Below are 27,319 nucleotides of genomic sequence, written 5' to 3' on the forward strand. Positions count from 1 at the left end.
TTCTACATTTTGAAAGCATTAGCACGTGCCGACTTACTAGCTACATAAATTAATGCTCTGCTTTCCACTTTTTAAAAACTTCTAGCAGCTCAAGCAGTTCTAGATTTTGGTGGATGTGTGTTGTCAGCATAGAAAAAGTTGAGTTTGGGCAATTATCTGCATAATAATATCATTTTGGAGCCAATCAAAATAATGAAGTCTTCAAAATAGATGTACTCAGGTTTTGCTATTGTTAGTATTTGTTTGAATCATTTTATTACACTCTTCGTGTTTATCATATTATTCAGATAAACGTTATGCCTCCGTTTCATTTATATTTAAAATGTAATTAATAATAATTCATTAGAAAAGAGTAGCTCATTTTTTTCTTTTTTAATAATATATATTTTTTATTATAAAAAAAGGCTGTATCTTATTGTAGGCATTTATAAAATACATATGAGAAAAATACAATAGGGCTTCCCTGGTGGCGCAGTGGTTGAGAATCTGCCTGCCAATGCAGGGGACACGGGTTCGAGCCCTGGTCTGGGAAGATCCCATGTGCCGCGGAGCGGCTGGGCCCGTGAGCCACAATTACTGAGCCTGTGCGTCTGGAGCCTGTGCTCCGCAACAAGAGAGGCCGCAATAGTGAGAGGCCCGCACACCGCGATGAACAGTGGCCCCCACTTGCCACAACTAGAGAAAGCCCTCGCACAGAAACGAAGATCCAACACAGCCATAAATAAATAAATAAAAACAAATACTTAAAAAAAAAAAATTAAGATGGAAAATGTTGCATGTTTTTAAAAAAAAAAAGAAAGAAAAATACAATAAAAATTACTTGTAACTCCACAGTCCAGAGTCAATGCTGGTTAATACATTGGTGCATTTCAGTATTTTCCTTATGAATATAATCTAAAATAAATGTTACAGTATAGTTCAACCCATTTCAATATGGCTTTTTCCCCCACTACTCCAGAAAAGTTATCTCACTGAGCCTTTTGTATCTTCGTTGTTGTTAAATTTAATAAAAACCTCTAAATACATTTTTATCTGCCTTGGCTTTCCCTAAATAATTGAGTATCTTTATATATTTCAGTCTCTCTGAGATCAGGAGTGGTACCTGTCTTATTTATCTTTGCAGTACTAGCACAGTACCTGGCACATGGTATGGCTCCTTTGATATTTTGTTGAATAAATGATGATGTCCTTCACCTTCAGACAATCTCTCCATTTTATATTATGGCAATAAACTTTGTCTACTTTCCACTATTTGTGTGAAAAAGTGCTCAAAATCTCTTTTATTTTTCTCTTGTTCCTTGCTACGTTCAATGCTAGTGACTTTCTTCTCTACATCTTCATCTTTCACAATCTACCTGACTCTCCACACACTCATTTGTTATTTCAGTTGTCATCTGGATGGTTATCTTTCCTAAATCAAAATCCATTATAGATCTTCTCTTTCCAGATTCATAAATGTGACTGTCTACTGTCGTTTTCCACTTTGACACATACATCTCAGAAACATCTTAAGCCAAAAAAAAAAAAAAAAAAAAAATCCTCTCACCTCCCCCAAAATAACTTCATCTCTCTGTGAGGTCTTTAGGAATAATCTGACAAAAATGGGCTTGACTGTGGGGAATGAAGAGACCCCAGTTGTAGGTGAAAAAAGAGAGGAATTGAAGATAATCTGGAGGAATAAATGCCCATGATGGTTACTTTTGAGATAAATGCATCAGCAAACTAAAGTGTTTATTAAGAGTGTTGTCAATTTAGGTTTTAAATTTCAAGATTTGGGGAAGTGTGGACATAAAGGTTCCTGTGAAATGGATTGGGATACAGAGAGAGACTTGGTTAGGGTATTAACCAAGAAACCTAGACAGAACTCCATAGCTGTAGACTGGATTATTAAGCCAAACTACTTAGAAAAAAGCTATAACTCTGTTCCAGAAAGTCCAACCTGTGAAGATAGCCACTTATACACCAAAAGAAAGTCTTATTGAAAAATTATGTATTTTGTAACTAAAACTATATTTTCCAAAATGCATCCTGCAGAACACTAGTGATTTACTAGCTGGATTTATACAGAAAGGAAATGGACTTAGATAGTCAAATTAATTTAGGAAAGCTGGGATAAAAAATAATTTTATGAAAGAATTGTCAGAGACTTCAGTATGATAATGTGTATTGGAAACTCCAAGAGGAAGCTGTAGTGTGCAGGGTTTCCTAAATATATTTAACATCCATAGTTCATTCTCTAAGTCTGAGTCCATTTCTGTATTGTAAATAAATTTGTTTGTATCACTTATTTTTAGAATCCTCATATAAACAATATCATATGATATTTGTCTTTCTCTGACTTACTTCACTCAGTATGATAATCTCCAGATCCATCCATGTTGCTACAAATGGCATTATTTTTTTTTTCTTTTTTATGCTGAGTAGTATTCCATTGTATATATGTACCACATCTTCTTTATCCATTCACCTGTCAATGGACATTTAGGTTGCTTCCATGTCTTGGCTATTGTAAACAGCACTAAACAGACTCACAAACTTAGAGAATGAACTTATGGTTACCAGGGGGGAAAGGTGGGGGAGGGATAGTTAGGGAGTTTAGGATTGACATGTACACACTGCTATATTTAAAATGGATAACCAACAAGGATCTACTATATAGCACTGGGAACTCTGCTCAATACTCTGTAATCACCTAAATGGGAAAAGAATTTAAAAAAGAATAGATACATGCATATGTATAACTGAATCACTCTGTTGTACACCTGAAACTAACACAACATTGTTAATCAACTATAATCCAATAAAAAATAAAAATAAAAAAATATATATATTTAAGAGCAATTCCTAATTTTTAAAAGAAGAATATACTAAGGAATAAAGAGACTTGTGAATAAACTTTGAAACATATTGCTAAAAATAGTTGCAGGAAACTCAGTTGTATATCCACGGTACTAAGTAAAACAAGATTTTTAAAGATGCAGTATACTAAACAATGAAAAAAAAGTGTGTAAAGTATATTCTAACTTTTTCTCAGCTATTTTTCTATGTTGGCAATAAATCAATAGTTATCATCATAGTTCTCCCAGCAAAAATAAATAAAAGCTGATGGTTATTTTCTACATAATGAAAAATTATAATATGTGCTCCAAATTTTGACATTAAAGTCTGAAGACTATATATATATATATATATATATATATATATATATACACACACACACACGGAGTAGATATACATATAAATAAATAAAGTATAAACCTCTCTCTTAAATGTGCTAAGAGATTGTAGTTCAACAACCAGCTCTAATCCAAATATGGAACAGTTTTTTTGAGAAAGCACAGTGAGATGGAAAGAACACTTCAGAATTACAGAAACTTCAGTTAAGTAATTAACTGAAGTAATTAATCTGATTAGTGTTTATTGTAACTTACCCAATTTACAGATTAAAGGACAGGGATACTAAAACAGAATTCATCTTAGTACATGCAGATATAATTCCCTTAATTACATATAAGATAATGTACGATTAAAAACTCTTAGCAAACAAAAAATAGAAGGGACCTACTAAACCTAATAAAAGGGCATTTATTTTAAAAAATTAAAAGAAAACATATTAAGACCAACATACTTATTAAAATAATCCTTAATAAGACCAGAAATAAAAAGAAAAAGTTTGCTATTTTCAATTCTATTAGGATTGTACTGGAGTCCTAGTCAGTGTAGCTGAAAAAATAAAAAAATAAAATCTATGATTGGAAAGGTGAGAAAAACTCTTTGTTTTTAATGACGTGATTGTCTATATAGAAAGTTCCACGTGCAGTTTTGTTATTAGAATAAATAAGGCTGACTCAACCAAAAGAAGAAGTTGACATATGACACACAACCATAATTCTTTAGGCCAAAATGTTTGGTTAGAAAATGTATTTTTTTTTAAATTAACATTTAGAATGTCAATAAAAAAATATATTAAAGCTCTTTATAGAATAAATTATTTTACTGAAAACATTAAACAATTTAAAATAAATGGTGACCTTGACTGTATTTTGGAGAGAATTCTCTATCATAAATATATCAGTGTTCCCCAAACTAAGCAATCAGATCAGCGCAATTCCAATCCAAATCCCAACGGGGTTCTTTATAGAACCTGACAAGTTGATTTTAAATTGCATATGGAAGAATAAAGAACCAAGATGTATGAGAGATCCCAGAGGAAGAACTAGGTGGGGAAACTGGCGAATGAAGAAAATGTTTGCCATGATAGAATCTAGCAAATCATCTAACAGTTCAAGCAAACTGAGACTAAAAGTTGAGCAATGTTATGCAGTAAACGCAGAACATCACTGACATCACCATAGATCTCAGGGACTGGTGAGGCCCGTGCAGGTGAGGATGTATTTGAAGAGAGGAATTTGGGAGAGTGCATAGCGATTACTTTTTGAGGAATTTTGAACCATACAAAGGAGAGAAATGGAGTGATAGCTGAAGGATAATTGCAGTCAAAAGAGTTGTGCTTGTTCGTTGGGTTTAAAGATAGGAAAACAACAGCATTCGTTTCTGCTGATGAAAATAAACCAGCAAAGCAGAACCAGCTGACGGAAGAGGGGAGAAAACCCTTGGACCACTGCCCTTGAGTAGCTAAGAGAAGATATGATATAGTAGTTGGTATATTCCAAAGTTTTTTTGTTTCTTTGTTTATTTTTAAGTAGAAAATGACAGAACAAGCATGCTCTGTCATATGCATGTATACCTGCAGGAACATTATTGTGATTTTTGTCAATTATTAGCAAAATGATTTTAGACAATTTATTTACACTTGAATTCAGCTTTCACCTGTGCAATCATTCCTTCCTGTGAGGCTGTTGAATGAATTAAGCAAAATAATATATGTATAACACCTAACAATTTATTTTCAAATAAAACAGTTAGGCTCTCAAATAATGACAACTATTAGTGTTCTGATTTTTAAATGATAAAATCAATTCCTTCATCCTTGAAATATCTCTGATTGTTATCATCATTTAAAGTCTCAAATGTAATGTCTATAGTTGTTTAGCGGTCTCTTAAAATAGAATATATTCTGCTAAGAAAGATCCCCACTGATACCCAATGATAGATAACATTAGAAATGGTATCTCAAACAACAGCTACACTTCTTTTAATACGCAACAATCTGCAATTTATACTTGGGTCATTTTGTTTCTAGTATAGGTATTAAACACTAATGTCTGAAAAATTACTTTTAAAAGTTATTAACTATAGCTTGATCTGTATTAAGGCATTTGCATATACTTGCTAAATTTAAGTTAAATCAAATTTAGTTAATTTATTTTTTTTACTTTAAAGTTGTAATTATGAATTCACATTATCACTTACAAGTGTCCTTAGAATTTAAATCTGAGAGCAGATGATCATCTCTCAAGATCAGAATTTGTACCAAAGACATTCTTGCCTGTGTTTAGTGGTCAGCATAATAGTTAATGCTCCTTACTAATTGGATATATAATTGGCATCGTTACTAATTTAAATGTCTAAAGCATATTATTTTCTTCCCATTTTTCTCTTTTTACTGCAAGTGCTCCTTGGTCTCCACAATTATTATAAGTTGCACATTGGATCATCACACACACTTTAAAATTCCAACAGCTAAAGTGACATTATATCTGAAATTTAACACACACACACACACACACACACAAGGAGACACATGCTTTTACAGTTTCTAAGCAGAATTTTCAAAAGCTTTTTGTTTTCTTTCAAGATTACACAACTGAAGTGTGAACATGACTGTTCTCAAGATATTGCATGTTTTAGAGTCAAAATGATTTACTGAGAAAATTCAGGACATTGACATTCCCATGGTGGTACCCCAATTACAGAGCTTCCATAATTATGTCTGAAACAAAACCTGCCAGCAGAATTGACAGCTTTAGTGATAGTATTTGAATGCAATGAAGAGCAGTGAAGAGCCTTCATCGGCCTCAGTGGGGAAAAACTTGTCTAGTGACTGGTCTGTGCGAGATAAACAAAACATCTTCTAATGTGGTCCAAAGTTAATGAACTTTCAGGCATGCACAGAAAGAACAAAATTCAAATGCACACATCAGTGATTTATAGAGCTATAACTTAATTATTTGGGAGGAATTTCCATTTGTGTTATATATTCTATTATCGATGTAACTCAATTGGATTGCCTTCTTATATTTGCATTTTAATGCACTAGGAGGATTTAATTTGAACTTTTCTCCCACAAGGCTATTCCAAATGGAAATGTATTTCCAGGTTGCTATTTGATCTGTATTCCATTCATTATACTCAAACATGTCAGAGTATGCTAGGTTGCATACAATCACTCAGAGTATGTGATTAGTATGGAATCAAACTCAACTTAAATTTTTAAGTAACTTTGTCTGCTCTGGAGAATGACACCAAATCCAAAGTTGTGGTTCTTCGTGATGAGGTTGTAAATATAAAGGACATCATGGTCGTTTTGAAAATTTATATTATCATTATATTATCATTATACAAATATAATGATCAGTGGGAAAAAGGTGAATTTATATTACATCAATGAGCCAGTACAGAAAAGCAAAAAGAATTAAGAAATATCCAATATACACATATTATTGTGATCTGGTATGTTAAATGGACATTTTTAAAAATGTATTTTTTGTTTTGGAATTTCCTTATACAATGCTTATAAAGGTGTATATTTTAGAATGTGAAGCTTGTTCTAAACAGTAGATATTCACACAAAATTATTGTTATAGGTTGTAAATTAAGAAGTGAGAATCCTCAAAAATGAAACAAACATAAGTTTCTATATAATACAATAGCATTTTGAATAAACACATATCCAATACCATTATGCACACACACACACACACACACACAAATGGAAATTCATACAAGCATGCACACTTACATATAGAGAGAATTATAAACTTATAAAATATGAAATTTATTTTTTTTTACAAATAACGGAAGAGAATTCTTATAATCATCTCAACTTCTTTAATGGAATTTAAGATGTAAAAATAAAAACACATATTTAGAAACATATAGGGCACAATGCCTATGCAATATTACAAGTAGGTATAATAAAAATAAAACTTTCTTTTCAAAATATCTATAAAAATACAAGTTTATAAAGGGTTTATACAGTTTAGAGTCAAGATTGTCTAGGTTACACAACAAACAATTCGAAAGTCTCAGGAACCTATTTTTTTTATTGCATGTTTTTGCCTGTGCTATGCACTCACTGACGGTTGGCAGGAAAAAAGTATTTTCCTGGAGTCACTAAAAAAAGGAACTGATGGAGAGTCCCCAGTCTTATGACATTGTTATCTCATGGGCATCAGGATGTGCCATAGAGGGGAACGAAACAGAAAGAATGGGGCACCCGCTCTTCAATGCTTCCAGAGAGGAGTGACCCTGGTGTATCTACTCTCAAATCACATGACCACAGCTCACTTTAAGGGGATAAGATCGTGTAATCTCTGTGTGCTCAGAAGGTGAAGAGAATAAAGAATTGGGGAGAAGTAATAATTTCTATCACACTACAGGACCTTTCATATTGTAAAGCTTATACTATCCTGAATGTGTATTATGATTCTCCAAAGCTGTATTTGAAGCTCCTTAAACTTTTTGAACAAGTGACTTATTTTTTTAAGTGGGATATTTTTGCACTAAATTTCTATGAACATACCTTTAAATAGTAGTTTATGCTGTATTTCAACTCTGTGACAGATAAATAGACAAAAGTTTTTCACAATTGCACTTTAGTAATTAAAATCTTGATGTTCTTTTATTACTAAAATATATCTAATCATAATAATTTTTTACTCATATAGCTTGATAGGGAAGGAAATAATAATGAATTTTTGGAACCCAGACCTTAACCCATTAAGCACCTAATGTTATTTTCTTTCTAACCCTTGGATGGAGATGTCTACATACTTAATAACACCTATATATCTTTACCTGTATGTATCTATGTATCAATCGATTTATGTATTAATCTATCATCTATCTCTCTAGATAAAGAATACTTCTTCTTTAATTGAAATACCTGTGAAGCTTTGGGGTGAATCTATTTTAATGAAGGGTCAAATATAGAATTTCCTTTCTAGAATAAATTCCTTATAATGACTTTCTGTCATAATTTCTGCACTCTTTATACAAGGGAGTATTAAAATATGTTCAAATCTATGATTTTCTGTATAGCAAAAAAATACTGATTATCCAAAAATAAATCACTTATTAATAAATAAGTTATCTATAGATTAACTAGGTTTCTTATCACATTTTCTTTGTTTCCAGCTCATTTTTAAAGATTTTTACAGTTTTTTTTAAGTTTTAGATTCACAGAAAAGTTGCAAAGATAGTATATATACTGTGCTAGATCATAACTATATACTTAACACCTAGTATCCCCACTGTAAACATCTTATTATGATACATTACCAAAACCAATATATTATTATTAACTAAAGTCTGTACTATATTTTGATAGTTTTAGTTTTACCGAATGTCCCTTTTCTTTCCCAAGATCTCTTTGAGGACATCACATTACATTTGGTGATGTTGTTTCTGTATGCTCCTCTTAACTATGATCTTGCTAGTCTTCTAATCTTCATTTTTTTCCCCAAATTTTGTAAATATTTTTATCTGGGAATTAGTTTCTAAACTTATCTATTTCTTTTTAGGTCACTTTCCCTAGCTTAACACAGAAATGTTGCTTTTCAAATAATGCCAATCAAGTCCAAATTCAAGAAGCATTTCACAAGAAGCTGTTTTCACAACAGGCAAAAACTGGATTTTAAATCTACAACAATTCTTTGATGCTTGGCATTTCCAAGTGTGCCTTGTAAAAAAGCTGTAAGATTTATTTGTTGTACAGAATTATACATTCACTTTATTATCATGAGAAAATATTGGGTTGGTCAATATTTCCATTCAGGTTTTTCTGTAAGATCTTATGGAAAAAACTGAACGAAATTTCTGGCCAACCCAATACAAAATAGAGTGATAAATCCAAATTGGATTCACATTTCTGTACAACATTTAAGTTAAAATTCTACTGGAGATCAATTCACTATTCTTTCTCTGAAGAAACTTTCTAGAAGCATTTTTTTAATTGTTTGTGTGTCATGTCTTTAGTTTGCCTATTTGCTTAGGTAAATGACAGGCATAAATGACTGATCCATCTTCATTACCTAAATCACAGTCTGAGTTACCTAGAATCTGGCAGGTTGTTGGTTAATATTTAGTGAAGTTTGATATCTGAAACCAATAAATAAACACTTAAACAGTGAAGCTGTCCGAACCTTCACATATTAGATGAGTTTGTGAACAAATTATACTATTCCCTACTGGGTGATCAGTTCTTCCCTCTGATACCCACAACTAGTTTATCATTTAAAAAATCCTCAAGCGTAATTCAAATTAATGTGAGATCAAAGGCGCTATTGATATTTTTTAGTGTGTTAATTAATTATTGTGTCACCCTAAATTCAGTTCTGTCTTGACTTTGGTACTTTACTGCATTTTCAACCATTATATCTAGTATATACATGATTCTAACAGGACTTCAACTTTTAATATGTCAATATAATACTCTATCGAAAATGTAGTTATCTACATATTAATAATCATAAAAATTCCAACTGATATGAGAGTTTTAGAGGCTATATATATATCAGATGGTATAAAAATAAAATATTACGTATTTCAAGTTAAACATGATTAGAGTATTCACTGTCAATAATAAATTATCATATGTGTAGTTCACTCCCAAAAAGATAATTGTGTTCATCTTAAACATGTAAAAAGTATTATACAATGTAGCTCAAAAAATGATATAAACTTCTTGAAGTCCATGTGATTTATTACCGTACTTTGATTTTCTGAGTCAGGCATTATTAAATTGCATTACAAAAGGAATAATTCCACAAACTATTTTATAAATGAATACACCTTATATAATTTGAAATGAATTTTAAGTGCTATAATGCTTACAAAGGGGTAAACTCTTGAGAAGTAACATCTTTAGTACTCAGCCTGAAAATATACATAAAAATGGAAAACAATCAAACAAAGGAATGTTTGACATTACTTTTTCCAAGTTTGTAAGGAAAAATATTGCAAAGTCCAAATCAAATCCTTTTGTTTGTATCCTTCACCATATATATGATCATAGCTATGAGGCTCATAAATGGAGTTCTAGTATTCAAAACTTATTACAATAACAATCCCCCCAAATTATGTGGCTGAGTATCTCTGAATGGATATAAGGATTATACACAAAAATATGGAAGTGCGGAGTGACAGAATGAGGCCCATACATAGTTGAGTCCAATTACAATTAAAATAAAATGGCTTAATCTTATTTTTCTTATTATTGAATCTGATGAAAATAAAGATTCCATCACTGAAAACTCAATGTGGATTCAAATAGTCTATATATTTATATCTGCATTAATATATATATGCGTATATTTAATTTTATGGGAAAAATAAGATGATTGTAAAAATATTTTTGTTCCTGGTGAAAATGATACCTTGTGATTTTACTTAATTTGTAAGTCAGTTTCAATATTATGTTCAGTTTGTCATTTGTTTTTTCGTTTGTTTTTTTGTTTTTTGGCCACACCTTGCAGCATGCATGTGGAACGTCCTTGATCAAGGATCGAACCCGTGCCCCTTTGCATGGAGTCTTATCCACTGGAACACTAGGGAAGTCCTGTTATCTGTTTTTAAGAAACAATATTTGGAGTGTACCAGAAATAGAAAATTGGATATTCCACCATTTACTGATATGACTTGAATGAAAAACAGAGATAAAATTGTATTAACAAAATTAGTTTTATTTTCCCGTAATTTAGGGAAAGTTTTAATTCATAGTGCTTTTGCTTTTTGTAAAATTGAGAAATTTAGAATTTCTCAATTAAAAAATAATGGATAATCAGGATTGCATTGGAATAAAATATCTTTGTTAAGAATTTTAGACATGCAAGAGATGAGTTGCTCTGTAGAAATACTTATGTACTTGAGAAATCCAAGTGCTCTCTAGAAAAAATGCTGAACCTGGTGCATTTTTATTGAAAATTTTAGACAATGAAAAAAATCAGCTTGCCTGGAAAATATGAACTAAAACTTCAGTGTTCTTCATATACAGACATTGGGTCTTTAACCTCCCAAGAAACCTTGGGCTCAGCCTCAGTTCTACCTTAAAAGCTCTTTACAGCTTTAGTAAAATAATTTATATGGTGTCTAAAATTGTGCTTGAAACCCAATACTTGCTCAATAAACTATTATTATTATTTCATAGAATCCAATTTTCACTGATTCTGTAAAATCAAGTTTCTCTTAGATTAACAGTCAAAGAACATACAGGAGGATTTACAACAAAAGAATTATTTCTAAGAGGTATATTGAAACACCACATTCACTAATAAGCAATTGTAAATAAAAGCTCACACTTGAGGTAGATGAAAGAAATGAACAGAAGTAAGACAACAATAAATATATCTTGAATTTAAAAAGATCTAGAAATTTCAATTTTCATTATTTTAAGAAAATCATAACACACAACACTATGGTCAAATATCTCAAACATTACTAGCATAAATGCATCGATGTAATCATTTTAGAAAATAATATGGCATAGGTATCTCTAATCTTAAGAATGACAAGTGATTTTACTAAGTAATTTAACCTCTGGGAAATTTTATAACAATAAAAGATTTGGATGGATTTCAAACATACATTTCAAGAGTTTGTAGATCGCTTAATGTTCATATAAAAGCTGCATGACATTTAGGTCTTTAATCCATTTTGAGTTTATTTTTGTGTATGTTGTTAGGAAGTGTTCTAATTTCATTATTTTACATGTAGTTGCCCAGTTTTCCCAGCACCACTTATTGAAGAGGCTGCTTTTCTCCATTGTATATTCTTGCCTACTTTGTCATAGATTAGGTGACCATAGGTGCATGGGTTTATCTCTGGGCTTTCTATCCTGTTCCATTGATCTATATTTCTGTTTTTGTGCCATACCCTACTGTTTGGATTACTGTAACTTTGTAGTATAGTCTGAAGTCAGGGAGCCTGATTCCTCCAGCTCCATTTTTCTTTCTGAAGATTGCTTTGGCTATTTGGGGTCTTTTGTGTTTCCATACAAATTGTAAAATTTTTTGTTCTAATTCTGTGAAAAATGCCATTGGTAATTTGATATGGATAAAAGACCTAAATGTAAGGCTGGATACTATAAAACTCTTAGAGGAAAACATAGGCAGAACACACTTTGACATAAATCACAGCAAGATCTTTTTTGGTCCATCTCCTAAAATAATGAAAATAAAAACAAAAATAAGCAAATGGGATCTAATTAAACTTACAACCTTTTGAACAGCAAAGGAAACAATAAACAAAACAGAAAGATAACCCTCAAAATGAGAGAAAATATTTGCAAATGAAGCAACAGACAAGAGATTAATCTCCAAAGTATACAAACAGTGCATGCAGCTCAATATCAAAAAAAAACAAATAACCCAATCAAAAAATGGGTGGAAGACCTAAATAGACATTTCTCCAAAGAATACATACAGATGTCCAAAAAGCACATGAAAAGTTGTTCAACATCACTAATTATTACAGAAATGCAAATCAAAACATCACTGAGACATCACCTCACACCAGTCAGAATGGCCATCATCAAAAAATCTACAAACAATAAATGCTGGAGAGGGTGTGGAGAGAAGGGATCCCTCCTACACTGTTGGTGGGAATGTAATTTGGTACAGCCACTATGGAGAACAGTATGGAGGTTCCTTATAAAACTAAAAATAGAACTATCATATGACCCAGCAATCCCACTCCTGGGCATATACCCAGAGAAAACCATAATTCAAAAAGACACATGCACCCCAACGTTCATTGCAGCACTATTTACAATAGCCAGGACATGGAAGCAACCTAAGTGTCCATCAACAGAGGAATGGATAAAGAAGATCTGGTACATATATACAATGGAATATGACTCAGCCATAAAAAAGAACAAAATAATGTAATTTGCAGCAACATGGATGAACCTAGATATTTTCATACTGAGTGAAGTAAGACAGACACAGGAAGACAAATATCATATGATATCACTTGTATATGAAATCTTTAAAAAAAAGGGGGTACAAATGAACTTATTTACAAAGCAGAATTAGTCACGGATGTAGAAAACAAACTTATGGTTACCAGGGGTTAAGGGGTGGGGGAGCGAAAAACTGGGAGATTGGGACTGACATATACATACTACTATATATAAAATAGATAACTAATAAGAACCTGCTATATAGCACAAGGAACTCTACTCAATACTCTGTAATGGCTTATATGGGAAAAGAATCTTAAAAAAAAAAAAAGTGGATATATGTATATGTATAACTGATTAACTTTGCTGTACACCTGAAACTAACACAACATTGTAAATCAAGTGTACTCCAATAAAAATTTTAAAGAATAAAAAATAAGTAAAAAATTAACTGCATGACAAAGAATAGTAAATAGTAAATTTACATATAGTAAATAGTAAATAAATATAAATTTTACTAAAATGAAAGTTTAATATTTCATAGATGCTACTACTAAATTTAAATGTCCTATAGAAAAAAGCAATTAATTATTAAAATATCATCAGGCAAGGAAAGAATCTATTAATTTAGTATTAAATCAGGACTAATAATACTATCACTGTGAAACCATGTTAAGAAATTATTAGTAATAATATTTATTTCCTTTACAAGAATGCTGTTATGCCATAGCTCATTCTTACATCTTGGTTAGGTTTTCAGTTGAAATATTCAGATATATTTAATACTCTCTGATCCATAGAAAAATATAAAATTTTAATTTTGAAAAAATTTAATTAGAAAATTTTATATTTGCAGCAGAACTTTGAAAAATTATGTAAGGAAGTTCCACTCAAAAATAACACAAAATAGTTGATACGTCCAAATTTATAAACTTTATAAATATGGGATATGGCTCTTGGTATGAAGCTGCTAATTAAAAACAGTCTGTTTAAGGTTTTCTGGGGACTGATGTCCCTTAGCTTTGTGCCAGTTTTTAAACATTTGGGAGAACGATGCTACAAGCGCTGGGTTAGAACAAAATTCCAGTGGATTTAGGCAAACCAGTACAATTTTAGGATATGGCCTGCCATCTTCTTAGGGCTATCACAGATTTAATTTAAGGCTACTGATGTTTCATAAAAGTCCCTTGAAAACTAGGCCTCTAGTGTTCATGTTCTCTTTCCAGGTCAAGAGCCCTGTACGAAGATCTAAAACCTGGTGCAGTAAAAGCCTGGAGATAACATCAGGGTCCTCATTGTGCTCCAATACTTTACAAATCAAACCCATTTACCTTCTGTAATAAATAGCACAAAGAAATTTAAAGAGAAATAGTGCAGCTTCGTTAATTATTTAAATAATCGTGAATTTCCCAACTTCAAAAAGATTACTTTGCACTTAAGAAATCTTTATTTCCCATACGTGAAGAAGACGGTTTTTGAGGAAAAGCATTATGACATTAGGAAGCTACTATCAAAATATCCTGACTGCCTTCTTGAGCTCCTTCTCCTGATTTTCAGACAGTTGTTAACCTAATTGAAATGTTCAACAAAACATACATAATTAACAAGACGTCCAGTTGAGTGCTAGCATCTGGAACTGTTTTCATAGGTGGACGCACACTTCTACTCCAGACATTACCAGTTCAGCTGTACTTTTTGTGCACAGACAGGGAAACAAACTCTGAACGCTATTCCCCTTCCTCAGGCCTCAGGAAACTTGGGAAATAGGACACTTGCCAAAAGAAAATAAACAGTTGTAGAAGATAATTATTTGAATTCTTTGTTATCATGAATTGTAAACACGTAGACTTAAAATGCAAAGAATTTTCTAGAAATTTTTATCTTCACTTTTTTTTTTTTTAGCTCAATTAATTATGGCTTCATGAGAAAGCTCACCAAAGGAAATAAGTCAGGCAAAGCACTGGCACAATTTGTGCAAGTTCTTTCAAGTCTTACTTTTTTGTAAACATATTATTTTCTGAGCCTCTGCCAAAGATTTGAGATATTGTGCATCTAATTGTTACGTTTATTTTGTTAAATTGTGTGTATGTTTTTATTACATTTATTTTCTTTTGCTTTTTCCTTACATGGCTCCATGCTGTCACACTTTTTGGTAAGAAGAACATAATTACATAATTAATAAACTGTGTTTTCTCAAGCATGTGCACAAACCCAAAAGACATTCTAAGCATTTCTTTCCCTAATAATGCCATAGTGTCTGGGATAATGGATCATTTGATAGAAGTACTAGCCCACTGGATCATTGATTCAAAGGAACACCGATTTTAGAGCAGTTAAGTTTTCTATGAAAAAATATGAAGTTCTGAACAAATAAACTGTACAATGCACAAAGAGTACAAACTAATTTTTAGATTCACTTTAAGTCCCAGGATTTAGATGCAACACGCTCTGTATAGTGTGTTTAAAAGTGGAAAGAAAAATTGATCTAAATAACAGTTTAAATATATTGTAGAACCAAACAAAGAAGTAAGCTGATTTTCATTAATGAGAAAATCACAAATAAAAAGAAGAAATTTTTTTTTATGGTGACAGCCTTTGAGTTTTTGCCCATGATTTGATATTAAGAATGAGAGAGAGAAACCCTCCTACACTGTTGGTGGGAATGTAAATGGTGCAGCCACTATCGAGAACCATATGGTGGTTCTTTAAAAAAACTAATAGAGTTACCATATGATCCCGCAATCCCACACTTGGGCCTATATCCAGAAAAAGATTATAATCTGAAGATACCTGCATCCCAATGCTCATTGCAGCACTATTTACAAATAGCCAGGACATGGTAGCAACCTAAGTGTCCATTGACAGATGAATGGAAAGAAGATGTGGTACATATATACAATGGAATATTACTCAGCCATAAAAAAAGAATGAAATCATTCCATCTGCAGCAACATGGATGGACCTAGAGACTGCCATACTAAGTGAAGTAAGCCAGACGAAAAAGACAGATATCATATGATATCGCTTATATATGGAATCTAAAAAAAAAACGATACAAAAGAACTTATTTACAAAACAGAAATAGACCCACAGACATAGAAAACACAAAGGTGAAAGGAGGAAGAGGAATAAATTAGGAGTTAGGGATTAACATATGTATATTACTATATATAAAATAGATAAACAACAAGTCCTACTGTATAGCACAGGGAACTTTATTCAGTACTTTGTATTGAAACTATAAGGAAAAGAATCTGAGAAAGAATATAAATATATTCATATATATATATATATATATATATATATATATATATATATAAATCACTTTGCTGTATACCTGAAACTAACACAACATTGTAAATCAACTATACTTCAATTAAAAAAAAGAAAAAAGAATGAGAGAGATATTCCAAAGAAGACATTTAAAGGATCAAAATGTACATAAATAAATGAGATGCTTAACATCATTAATCATCAGGAAGATGCAAATCAAAAGTGCAACAAGATCACCTCACACCTTCTAGGATGGTTAGTATCAAAAAGACAACAAATAACGAGTTCTGGGGAGGATGTGGAGAAAAAGTTAATCCTTGTGCACTGTTGAAAGAAATGGAAACTGGTGCAACCACTTTAAAAAACAGTATGGGGACTCCTTAAAAAATTTAAAATAAAACTGCCATATAATCCATCACTCCTACTTCGGGGTATTTATCCAAAAGAATTGAAAAAGATATGTGCACACCCATGTTCATTGTAGTATTATTCACAATAGCCTTAAGTGATGTTAACTTATCAGAAACTACCTAATGACTATCTTAGAACAGCAGAGTTGGCTCCTATGCTGACCCGTATCTTAGGCAGCACTCTTAGCCCTTAGTAATCTTTTCCCTGTTGTCCTTTTTATCATTACACTGGTCAATGCCAGATATTATCCTTTGTCTTTACTGGTTTGCTTGTCATCTATCTTTCCACAGAAAGAGTAGAGCAGGAACTTTGTCTCTCATTCCTGCTCAACCCCCAGAAACTGAAAGGGCATCTGAAACATAGTAGGTACATAATCAATATTACTGAATTAATAGTTTATTTTATAATAAATATGATCTTACTGTTTTAAGAAAATTATTGTTTATTAAAATTAAAAATTGAATTTATACACTAATTTCCTTTAGCTTTTGTCAAAATAAAATTACCTTAATTGTATACAAACTATAAAAGGTATAAGTCCAATGAAATTTTTCTGTATAATTAATGTTTGTAAAAGTATTTGTGTGATTATTTACCAATCTTCAGACCAAATAAGCAAGAACAAAATTATTGGTACCATATGTGTGACATTCTTTTAAATTGTGAAATTTTTCTTTCAAAGTAAATATAAAATAAATTTCTTGCATTTTTCCTAAATAGCAAATGGAAACATTTTCACCCTTTACATAAGTTCTATATCATCTGTAAAGCATAATATTAAGTATAAATTCCTGATTTTTCATGGAAAGATCCCATGTTGCACGAAATAAGATAATAATAAAAAACCCTTTGTGTGGTTTTTCAATTAGCCAGGGATCAAAGACAAACACATGAAAACAGACCAGAATACCTAAATCTAAAATCTAGAAATATTAACCAATTCATGAGCATAAATCTGTTACAGTCTTAGGTGTGCAAAACACAGTACAAATTTATTATAATCTTACATGTATAAAAACACTACATAATAGAAGCAAACATAAAAATAATTAACTTCAATGAAGATTAAATAATAATGTGTTTGAAATAATTGTAAACCACAAAGTTTTATACACATGGCAGGAACTCCTAAGCTTCTTCCTTTAAAAATAGATTAAGATTAATTGGATAGAACAGCCTAAGACAGATTTAAAAATCGCAAAACAATGCCAAACTGTCCACTGCATATAATCCAGGTCATACATACCAGGGAGGAGAAAGAAGGACTCAGAGGCACCACAATAATGAGGAAAGACTCTAAAGTTCAATAGAACTTGAACTAAGTACAGTAGACAGAATTCTAGAGTGAATCCCAATGACCCACATTCTCGTATAACCACCTCATCTTATGTGTAAGCAGAACCTTTAACATGCTTTTGACCAACGGAATATGGCAAAGGTGATGTGATATTGCTCTTTTGGTTATGTTCTATGGCAAAGAGGATAGATCTTAAGAAGCAATTAAGGTTTCAAATCAGTTCATTTTATGTATGTCAAAAAGGAGATTTTTCTCTCTTGACCTGATCCAATGAGGTTTCTTTTAAAGAAAAGCAATTCTAGAGGTCAGACCAAAGAAGTCAGTGAGATGCTTTCTGGCCATGAAGAAGCAACCTCCCATGAGCTCTGAGCTGCAAAGAAATAAACCTACCAACAGCCTGGAGGAGGAATCTGAGCCTCAAATAAGAGCCCAGCCCTGGATGAAACCTGGATGTGAGATCCTGAGCAAAGGATTCAGCTAGCCTGTACCCAAACTTGTGACCCATGAAAACTGTGAGATAATAACAGTTTAAGCCAATAAGATTATGGTAATTTTTATGCAACAATCTAAAACAAATACATACAAAAATATTGACATCTTGGTGATATCCAGGGTGACAGTGACATGTCATTTGTTGCAACAAAAACTACAGAGACTGAAAAGTACACATGAGCACAATATGCTCTTATACTGTGAGAAAACTTGGCTGGAAACAGGAGTGGGTTATAGGTTGGGATTATTGAAAATACAGCAGTCCAGAAAAGACATCATGCTTATATACTGGGAAGGGATCATACTTTACATTTTGACCTATCTCTGTTTTACAAATGTGCATTGCACATATGAGAAAACTGAAAATCAGATTGATTGCTTGCAGAGTGTAGAGTCAATTAGAAGGATCTTAAAAACAAGCAGAGAATTTCAACTTAATACAGTAAAAATTAGAGATCCACTGATGATTTCAGAACACAGTGACATTTGAAAGCTTACTTTAATCAAGAGGAATCTAGAAGAGGTAAGAATTCTGTATCCACAGAGCATAATGATTATGATCATGCAGCTGTTTCAGACAGAGCTTGGTCTGAGTCCCAGCTCTGTGGGCAACATAACTCTTGAAGCTTTGGTCTGTCAGTGTCTATCTCATAGGGTGTTGTGCATATAAAATGAAATAATGTTTATAAATACTTAACACCTTTCATGATCTGTTATGAATCATCAAAACATTTACTTACCATTATAATCATTAATTATTATTACTGCAGGAAGAACCAAGAATTAGAAAGATCAATGTAGAAAATGTCAAAATAATTCTGGTTGACATGAGACAGTCTGGGTCAAGGTAAAAGTGATAAGAGGAGAGAATAGAAAATAGAGAATTAGGTAAAGTTACATTACAAAGGGAAGAATGTCAAAACTTGGAGACTCACTGCATATAATAGGATAGGATAGAATAGAATAGAATAGAATAGAATTGAATATGAATGATGTAAGTTTAAAATGTGTATGAATTTTCAGGCCTAGGTAAATGGAAAAAAAGTATGTCATTAACTGACAGGCAGAAAAATTAGCATGGGGGACCACGTTAGGGATGAGATAATGAGTTCATGGAGTTTGTCCTGTCACCATGAAATCAGAGTTAAAAAGTTTAGCAGACCTTTGTAAATATTTACATTTATGGAGTTCAAATGTGGGCCAGAGCTATGTATTTGGAAGATGTTTGTGAAGAGAGAATAATTGTAGCTTTTGGAGTGAACAGTCTTCCTGCAGGCCTCCCGAGAGAATAAGGAACAGTGAATAGTATACAAAATAGTGTAGACATTTCAAGATTAAAAACTTTTATGCCAGGCTTCATTTCAGAAGTAAAACACTGGGTATTGCTAATCAGCATGTAAAATATTTAATAAAATCCCTATAAATCTTTCCACTTTTAAGTTAAACTTTTTCCACAAATCAAACTTTTCTATCTCCTTTGGGATCCACTTAATAAGGACAACCCAAACTCGGATAACGAGGATTCACTAGGGGATCTGATGCAACTGTGGGGCCCTCCTGGGAGGGCCACCAGCACTTACCGCTTCTCCTCAGTCATCCTAAAAGTCCTGTGAAAGCAAAGAGCCTCAGTTACTGGCCAGCACTTCCCTTTGTATACCTCAAATAGAAGAAACAACAGAGTGAAGTACTGAATGTCTCCTGAGTGTTCAAGAGCCCGCTTTAGACTACCTCTCTTTGTATTGTGCTTCAAAACTACTAATTTTATTTTGATTATTTTATTTCATCTCATAGACTATTTGAAATATTAGCAGCTAACTAGTCTGAAAGTTTAAATGTGAGTAGCAGTTTATAACACAAGTGGTGATTGCTTGAAGTAGGTGATTGAACTTCAGTTCAAGATGTATTTGGATTTGAATTTTGTATCCAGGAGGACTTTTTAGAGAATGAAACAAACAAACAAAAAACTTGAGCTCTTAGGGAAGAGCTCTATTATATTGTTTCTTATTCTATTTGAGATATAAAGGGAAATATTGTGTTGCTAGTATTATAGTCTATGAGATTGAATAATGTAGCACCTCTAACATTACAGAGGAAAGACTCCTTAAGACCTTTGGTATTATACATTCTAAAGCTTGTATACTAGAGAATATATGACATAAAATCATTTCAACATAACCTAATAATTAAGGGAAAGACTTGGGGCAAGAGGGGAAATGGCATTCACATTAAATAAATAAAGTATCAGAAAAAAAAAAATCCTAGCTTTAAATAAGACACACCCACTTGAATATTTGACCTAAACAGAGGTGCTAAAACTGGAGAGTAGATGCAAGATGGATGAGCTAAGCTCGATTGCCTAATCCACCTACTCCTAGTGGTGGGACCATGGGCTGGAGAGGTAGAAAGCTTTCACCTGTCTGCTTTCTCATATCTAAAATGAAGATAACAGAAACTTCTACATGGTTATGTAAATGAAAAATGTCTTAATATGTATAAAGTGATAATATGAATAAAATGTATATGTACACATATTAATACTTTAAAATAGCATTTTTTTCCTATATTCTCCCTCTTCCTGTATATGCAAATCTAGATTCACAGACCATATGCTCAGATGTCAATAGGTAGTCTATCATGAGACAGAAAAAGTGTTTACTAGTAGTGGCTCACTGGCCCTCTTTCTTTGGAAAGATGAATGAGACCACTTCCTTACCCCTAAATGAGGTAGTCCAGAGTCTGACTGACATCAGGGCCACAACAACACTTGTGTCTTTGAGAAAAAGGTGCACATAACCACAAAGGGCATGGGAGCATTTGTCATTTCATATGTGTAAGAACCTTACTTTGAAGGCTTTAGAAATTAGAAAAAATAAGGCCTTGGTGGTCATTAAAACACTATCTAATATGTTTGGTGGAAGTGGAAGGGCAGATTATTTTCATTTCATCATCATCTTTGGGGAACATAGTTCAGACTTGTATGTTTTAATTGCTACTGTATGTATGTTTTAATTGGTACATTGGTGCTACTTGTGCGGGGAAGATATATCACTAAAGTAAGTTTCTCTTAACTGTCAATTATAATGAATATATTTAAATAAAACTCAATGAAAAAAGGATTTTCAAATCTTCTGCATTGTGCTTTAGAGTTGTTAGCAGTGCTATGAACCAGTTATGAGTTGGAATAATAGTCTCTGCATTGACATGCAAATGAATTCACTAAGCTACTACTTTGCTTTAGAGATTTACATAATTTGATACCAAAACCACATTAAATTAATATTAATAATTTGGTTTTAAAGCAAGAAAGTTCAGAGTTGAGCTGCTCTTCTTCCCACATTTCACCACATCTATGTATGAAAACATTGATATACAAACAGCAAACACATTTTAGGCGTAGGGATATCCAGGCTCTGTTCCTTAGACGTTCATGCTTATTACCTGAAGATGTATAAGAAGTAAACCTCATGTGCCTCTTTTAGAGATAATAATTTTCAAATTATTTATCATTACCCACACTTTTTGCAGAATCAGTGTAGTGCTCTAATCTCTTCATTATTCACACATTCACTCTGTTTCTTATTCCTGCCAATTTTTTGTTTCCAGTTTTTCCTTCCCTTGCCAATCAACATGAGACCTTCTGAATGACATTTTCATGGCAAGAAAAAACAAAAACAAAAACAAAAACTTGTGTGTGCAGAACTAGCCTAAATAAAAACTAACAATAATTAGAAAACACTTTTGCCACTATAAATTATATATTGTATTATAGATTAATATGTAAATTATTTTTATATTAAGTAACATTTCTTGAACTTGCATGTTCCAGATGATTTCTATCCCATTGCATGTTTATGGTAGAGAAGAATTTACCAAAAATTATATATATATATATATTTAATTAGATAGATAGGTAGATAGCATATATATATATATATATACACATATTTATGTATAATACATTCATATATATACATTCACACACTCAGAGTAAGCATTATATTATTGTTTAATTTTTATTCTTTTAGAAAATCCATATTAAGACTCATTAGAATTCCGAATGTATCAAAAGCACTATCTCATCTCTTAATATATCTCATAACATAAAATATTAACTTCTTCAATACCAAGGTGATTAAGGAACAAAGGGACCAGTTGTTTTCTTGTGTGGTGACCAATTTAATGAGGAAATTGGGATTTTCCGCAAGGGAATCTACAGGTCACCTTAAGTAGACTAAGCCCAAAGGACATTGGAGGTGTTGGAGCCGAAGGTGATTAAGTTTGTTCTGAAGAAAATAATTGGGCACATGGCTGTTACAATGAGGTTAACAACAGGAAGCATTTTTCTAGCTTATTAGTTCACAAACATCTTCTGAACTTATTATAAAGTATATTATATATTCTATTAAGTATACTTTATAAAGTATATCATATAAAGTATATTATATAGTAAGTAATAAAAAATACTAGAGATTGTATGTCAATTTGGGGCAAATATAAAAGATTCATAGGAACATATTATTCAAAGTCCTTTGGTTTCATGGGTAAATGAGTATTAAACATGAGAACTGGCCATCATTCAAAGAAAATTCTCAATAAACTATTAGATATAATTTAAAAGTTAATTTAAAAAAAGTCAATTAGAGTAAACTTTTCAGCATATTTCAGATTTTATCATTACTTACTTGATTTCTCTACTGTACATGTTAATTAATTTTTTAAAAGATAGCAATATATAGTCTTGATAACATAAAATCCAAATTGTTCATCTTTATCTTAAATTCCTCCAGTCATACATAGTCATTAATATTATTTGGAAGGGAAAAAAGGACATCTATCAAGAAATATCATCTTTTAAATTATTATCTAGATCAATGTGCTTTAAGAATTTGAGAAATAAGAAAGAAAACAATTTGAACATATGTGACATTAAATTATTTCAGTAATTTGTCTATATACTTTCTAAAAGTTCATTATCTTGAAATAAAAAGTGCTTTACACAATTTCAGTGCCTATGAAATGAATTAATGGCTGAGCAGGCTATCTGTTGCTATGGTATTGACTATTCCCTTGAATTTCACATGGACAAGTTATAACTTCAAAATATGGTCATTTCTTTGTGGAGCAAAGAATTAATGAAATACCACCATGTGTGAATATCTTTACTAGAAGTCTTCAAAGTTGGCAGTTTTACTTGTTTACAGCTAGAATTGCATTCTGATCAAATAGTATCTCCTACGTGCTGATTTTGGGCTTATTATGGTCACCTAATTTTACCTTACTTCAGAACTGTTATATAAAAGCTTAATACGTAAAAAAAATCAGGGGAAAATGCTTTTAGTATTTTAAGTTTGCAATCTCATTGAACCTACCTTACTGGTTTCATTACTACCAATAACACATTTTGATGTTAGTGTTTCACCATTTCATTGTGACAACTCTAAACTTCATCTAAAAGAATTCCGGATACTGGTAGTTCAAAGCTTTACTGTTTCTACCCAAACAAAGACATACATCTTGGAAAACTTCATGGAAAAAAAAAGTCAATGAGATACTCATTTGGGTGAATATAGTGTTTATATATGTTACTACTTTTAGAGTAAGTTATAAAATAAAAATATATGTTTATGTTTCCATATAATAAATAAAACTAAAATTTTAAAGCTATAAATCTGTTTAAAATTCCACAGTCTGAATATTTATACCAATATGATTAGTCTTAAAGAGAACGTTTCAAAATATACAGAAGAAAAGAATGATTCTCTATACAATTAAAAGAGGCTGGTGTAAGCCTCATGGCCTAGTGTTCCATAGACTGTAGTTTGCTTTTCTATCTGCTTAGTTCTTAAAAACTTGTATCACTATTTAATGGAAGATAGCATGACTTACAGGAATCCTACAAAGAACACCTGCTTAGGGTAAAACATGAGAACAGCTAAAGGGGCTTACATTTGACCTCTAGTGTTTGCAATAATATCCATTTCTTTTAACAATCACTCTCATATAGGACTGTGCCATTAATAAAATGCAAAATCTTTACCCAGAGGAATTATTTTAAACAATAAACTCTAAACCTAAAGTTCATCTTTGTATGTATAATGCAACTGTAGTAGAAATTTTTATGATGATTAAAAATATACAAATATTTAAACTTAGTGTACTTTTTAGTTGCTGAAAAACATAGCCCTGGTCAGTTGAATGGTATTTATTGTCTGAAATAGCTCATATTTTACCCATTCCTATTAATAAAGGACATCTAGCTGCAACCTGAACTCACTTCCTGGAATGTAAAGAAGCTCCTCCCCATGTTTCCCCGGCCATCGTTTATACTTAATCTAATGTCACTAAATGACATAAATGAAAGAACATAATATCCTTTATCAAACAAACTATCATGCCTACCTAAAAAAGTCATGAATAGTAATAGAAATACATAGAGCACCAGCTAACTTCTATCATTTAATGATTCTTCATTATGAGAAGTACTGTTCAGTGGTTTTCTGCACTGAATTATTTATACATTCACACTCAAAACACACTGCCAATTGACAAAAGGAATGTAGCTTCAAAAGAAAATCTCCCAAGTAGAGAAAAGCTCTCTGTTAAGCATACAAGAGGTTAAACATTGCTGAAATAGCGAGACATTTTCCCAGCCCACGCTTCCCAGTTCCATTCAATTACCAACAGCAGTAGCAACTATAATACAAGCTAATACTGTATTATTAAATCAGAGCTTCCCATTTACATCCACCTCTGACCTGAGGGGGCAGGGAGGGGATGACATTCACTAGTCAAGCAGAACAAACAGCTCCCAACTTGGAAATACACATGACCTTGGGGTGCAGAATTCTGAGAGACCGAGTTTCACAAGTTTTATTTGGATCTACTGTATAACACATCTAAATGAACCCAGCATGGTATAAATGCTCCTATCCTTACCACCTCCCCTCCAGAATAATGTGCAGAGAGCTCTGCACTTTGCAGTCTAAGCTCTAGATACCATAGGCAATATTGATTAATCAGAGATTAGTCCATTCACATATTTTTAAGGTTACATTTATTTTAAACAACTTGTTGGTTGATTATTTAATGCAATCTACTAACATATTTGAGAACTTGCAGTGAATGGTTCCTGTTCCTTGAGCCATGCAAGAAGTGTTGCTCTACAAAATTTATATTTATAAAGCAAGATGTAACATGATGACATTAACTTCACACACATAAAAAACAGAGCCTTCAACTTCCCCTCTAGAATTCAGTGCCTAATCACCAATCATTATTCTTGTAGTAGTAATGATAACAGTAATTAGTAAAATAATTGTTGCAATCATTGCCAACTGTCCCGTTTCAAATTATAAAAATAATCATAACTTGGTCTTAAATTTTTGTATGACAGTCTGCATTGCTCCCCCATTTGTAAAAATGTTATAATAATGTTCTTTTTCTTACCTTATTTCAACAGTTACAAAGTCTCCCAGAAAGATTCTTAAACGGCGTGTATCTGTAAATCACGATAATAATAATAATTTTTAAAAAAACTAAAAAGATGGTCTTAGCTGGGGAAAAGATGGAAATAGTTTGCTCTAAAACTATAGAAATCCCCGAAGTCACGCCTGGCTGGGCGCCCAGGGGGCGAACGCAGGACTCTCTCCCACGTCCGAGACCACACTCCTTTGTCAAGTTGATGGGGTCCAGCTGGTGAAGAGGGTCGCGCAGGGCGCAGAGGGTGCGAGAGGGCGTCGCCTGGAGGGGCGGGAGCCGCGGGTCTTCCCGCGCCCCGGGTTCAGCACCGGCAGCGCCGTGGACAGCACCCGCTCTTCTCGCCTCCAGCGTGTCTCAGCCCCTGAACCCGGCTGATTCTCGCGCCTCCTCCCCGAGCCGGGGCTGCTGCCACTCACCCCGGGAGCGCCCCGCCCCTCCATCTGACGTAACGACTTTGCATCTCACCTCCCCGGGCGGTGCGGGGCCGGCCCCTGCACTGGGGTCCGCTGAGGCAGTGGAGGCGACGGAATCCAGGCTGAGGACCGCCGTGGGCATCACTGGACTTCACGATCCATCACAACCAGCCCTGAAGAAACCGAATGCTTTCGGCGCTGCTTGAGCTTTGCCTTCGCTGGGACCGCCGCTCCCGTGCACTCCGGAGACCTCAGCTAGCAGCTCCGGAAGGAGACGGGGCGGAGGGGACCGTGGAGCAGAGGACAGGCTAGGGGCCCGTGGAGAAGGACGGGGGATCAGGGGACCGAAGGAATCCGTGCAACCGGTCAGAAAAAGAAAAAAAAGTCCTTTTGATCTTTCTGGCCAAACTTCCCTCTTTCTCCCTGCCATTTGTCTACTGGAAAGGATGGGTTTGGTGTTCCGTTTTCTTTCCTCGGTTCAGGAAACTGCTAGAGGGAGTCACTGCAGCAGAAACTTGTTCTGGAGGGGGAAAAAAAAAAAAAAAAAATGCTTTGAGCGCTTGGAGAAAATGTGAAAGCTTGCAGTACTTACCATTCGTAAACAATGCTGTCTTAATTTTTCTTATATGAGTGCTGCGTAGCATATATCAGACTTCATATGTGTTCCTATAAAATCTGTGGAACCCTCTCTCTCATTGACATGATTTAAATACATTGTCAAGTTAAATGGATTTGGAGATTCCAGGGTTAAAAGCATCATTTAATAATGAAAAAAAGTGAGAGTTCTCAAATTCAACTTCCACTGCCAAAATCCTGAAGGTTATGCAATGTTGATTATGTCTAATATATCAATTGTTCTATGGAAGATGGGGT

General features: G+C 33.0%; 1 protein-coding gene across 3 annotated transcripts in view; it reads right to left on the reverse strand.

Annotated features, from left to right (window-relative positions):
* FSTL5 (follistatin like 5) overlaps positions 1 to 26,947 on the reverse strand; it is a 768,953-nt gene extending 742,006 nt beyond the window's left edge. Inside the window, exons 1-2 of one of the 3 annotated variants that reach the window (XM_036853815.1) lie at positions 26,499 to 26,947; positions 26,001 to 26,052 (exon numbers count right to left, since the gene is read on the reverse strand). The gene's annotated coding sequence lies outside the window, so the exon portion shown is untranslated. Of the gene's footprint in view, positions 1 to 26,000; positions 26,424 to 26,498 lie in introns of those variants that run through there. The other 2 variants (XM_036853816.1, XM_036853817.1) reach the window with 2 other exon arrangements.
* Between the last annotated feature and the right edge of the window lie 372 nt (positions 26,948 to 27,319).

This window comes from Balaenoptera musculus, chromosome 5 (genome assembly GCF_009873245.2).
Source record: "Balaenoptera musculus isolate JJ_BM4_2016_0621 chromosome 5, mBalMus1.pri.v3, whole genome shotgun sequence".
NCBI classification, from domain to species: domain Eukaryota; kingdom Metazoa; phylum Chordata; class Mammalia; order Artiodactyla; family Balaenopteridae; genus Balaenoptera; species Balaenoptera musculus.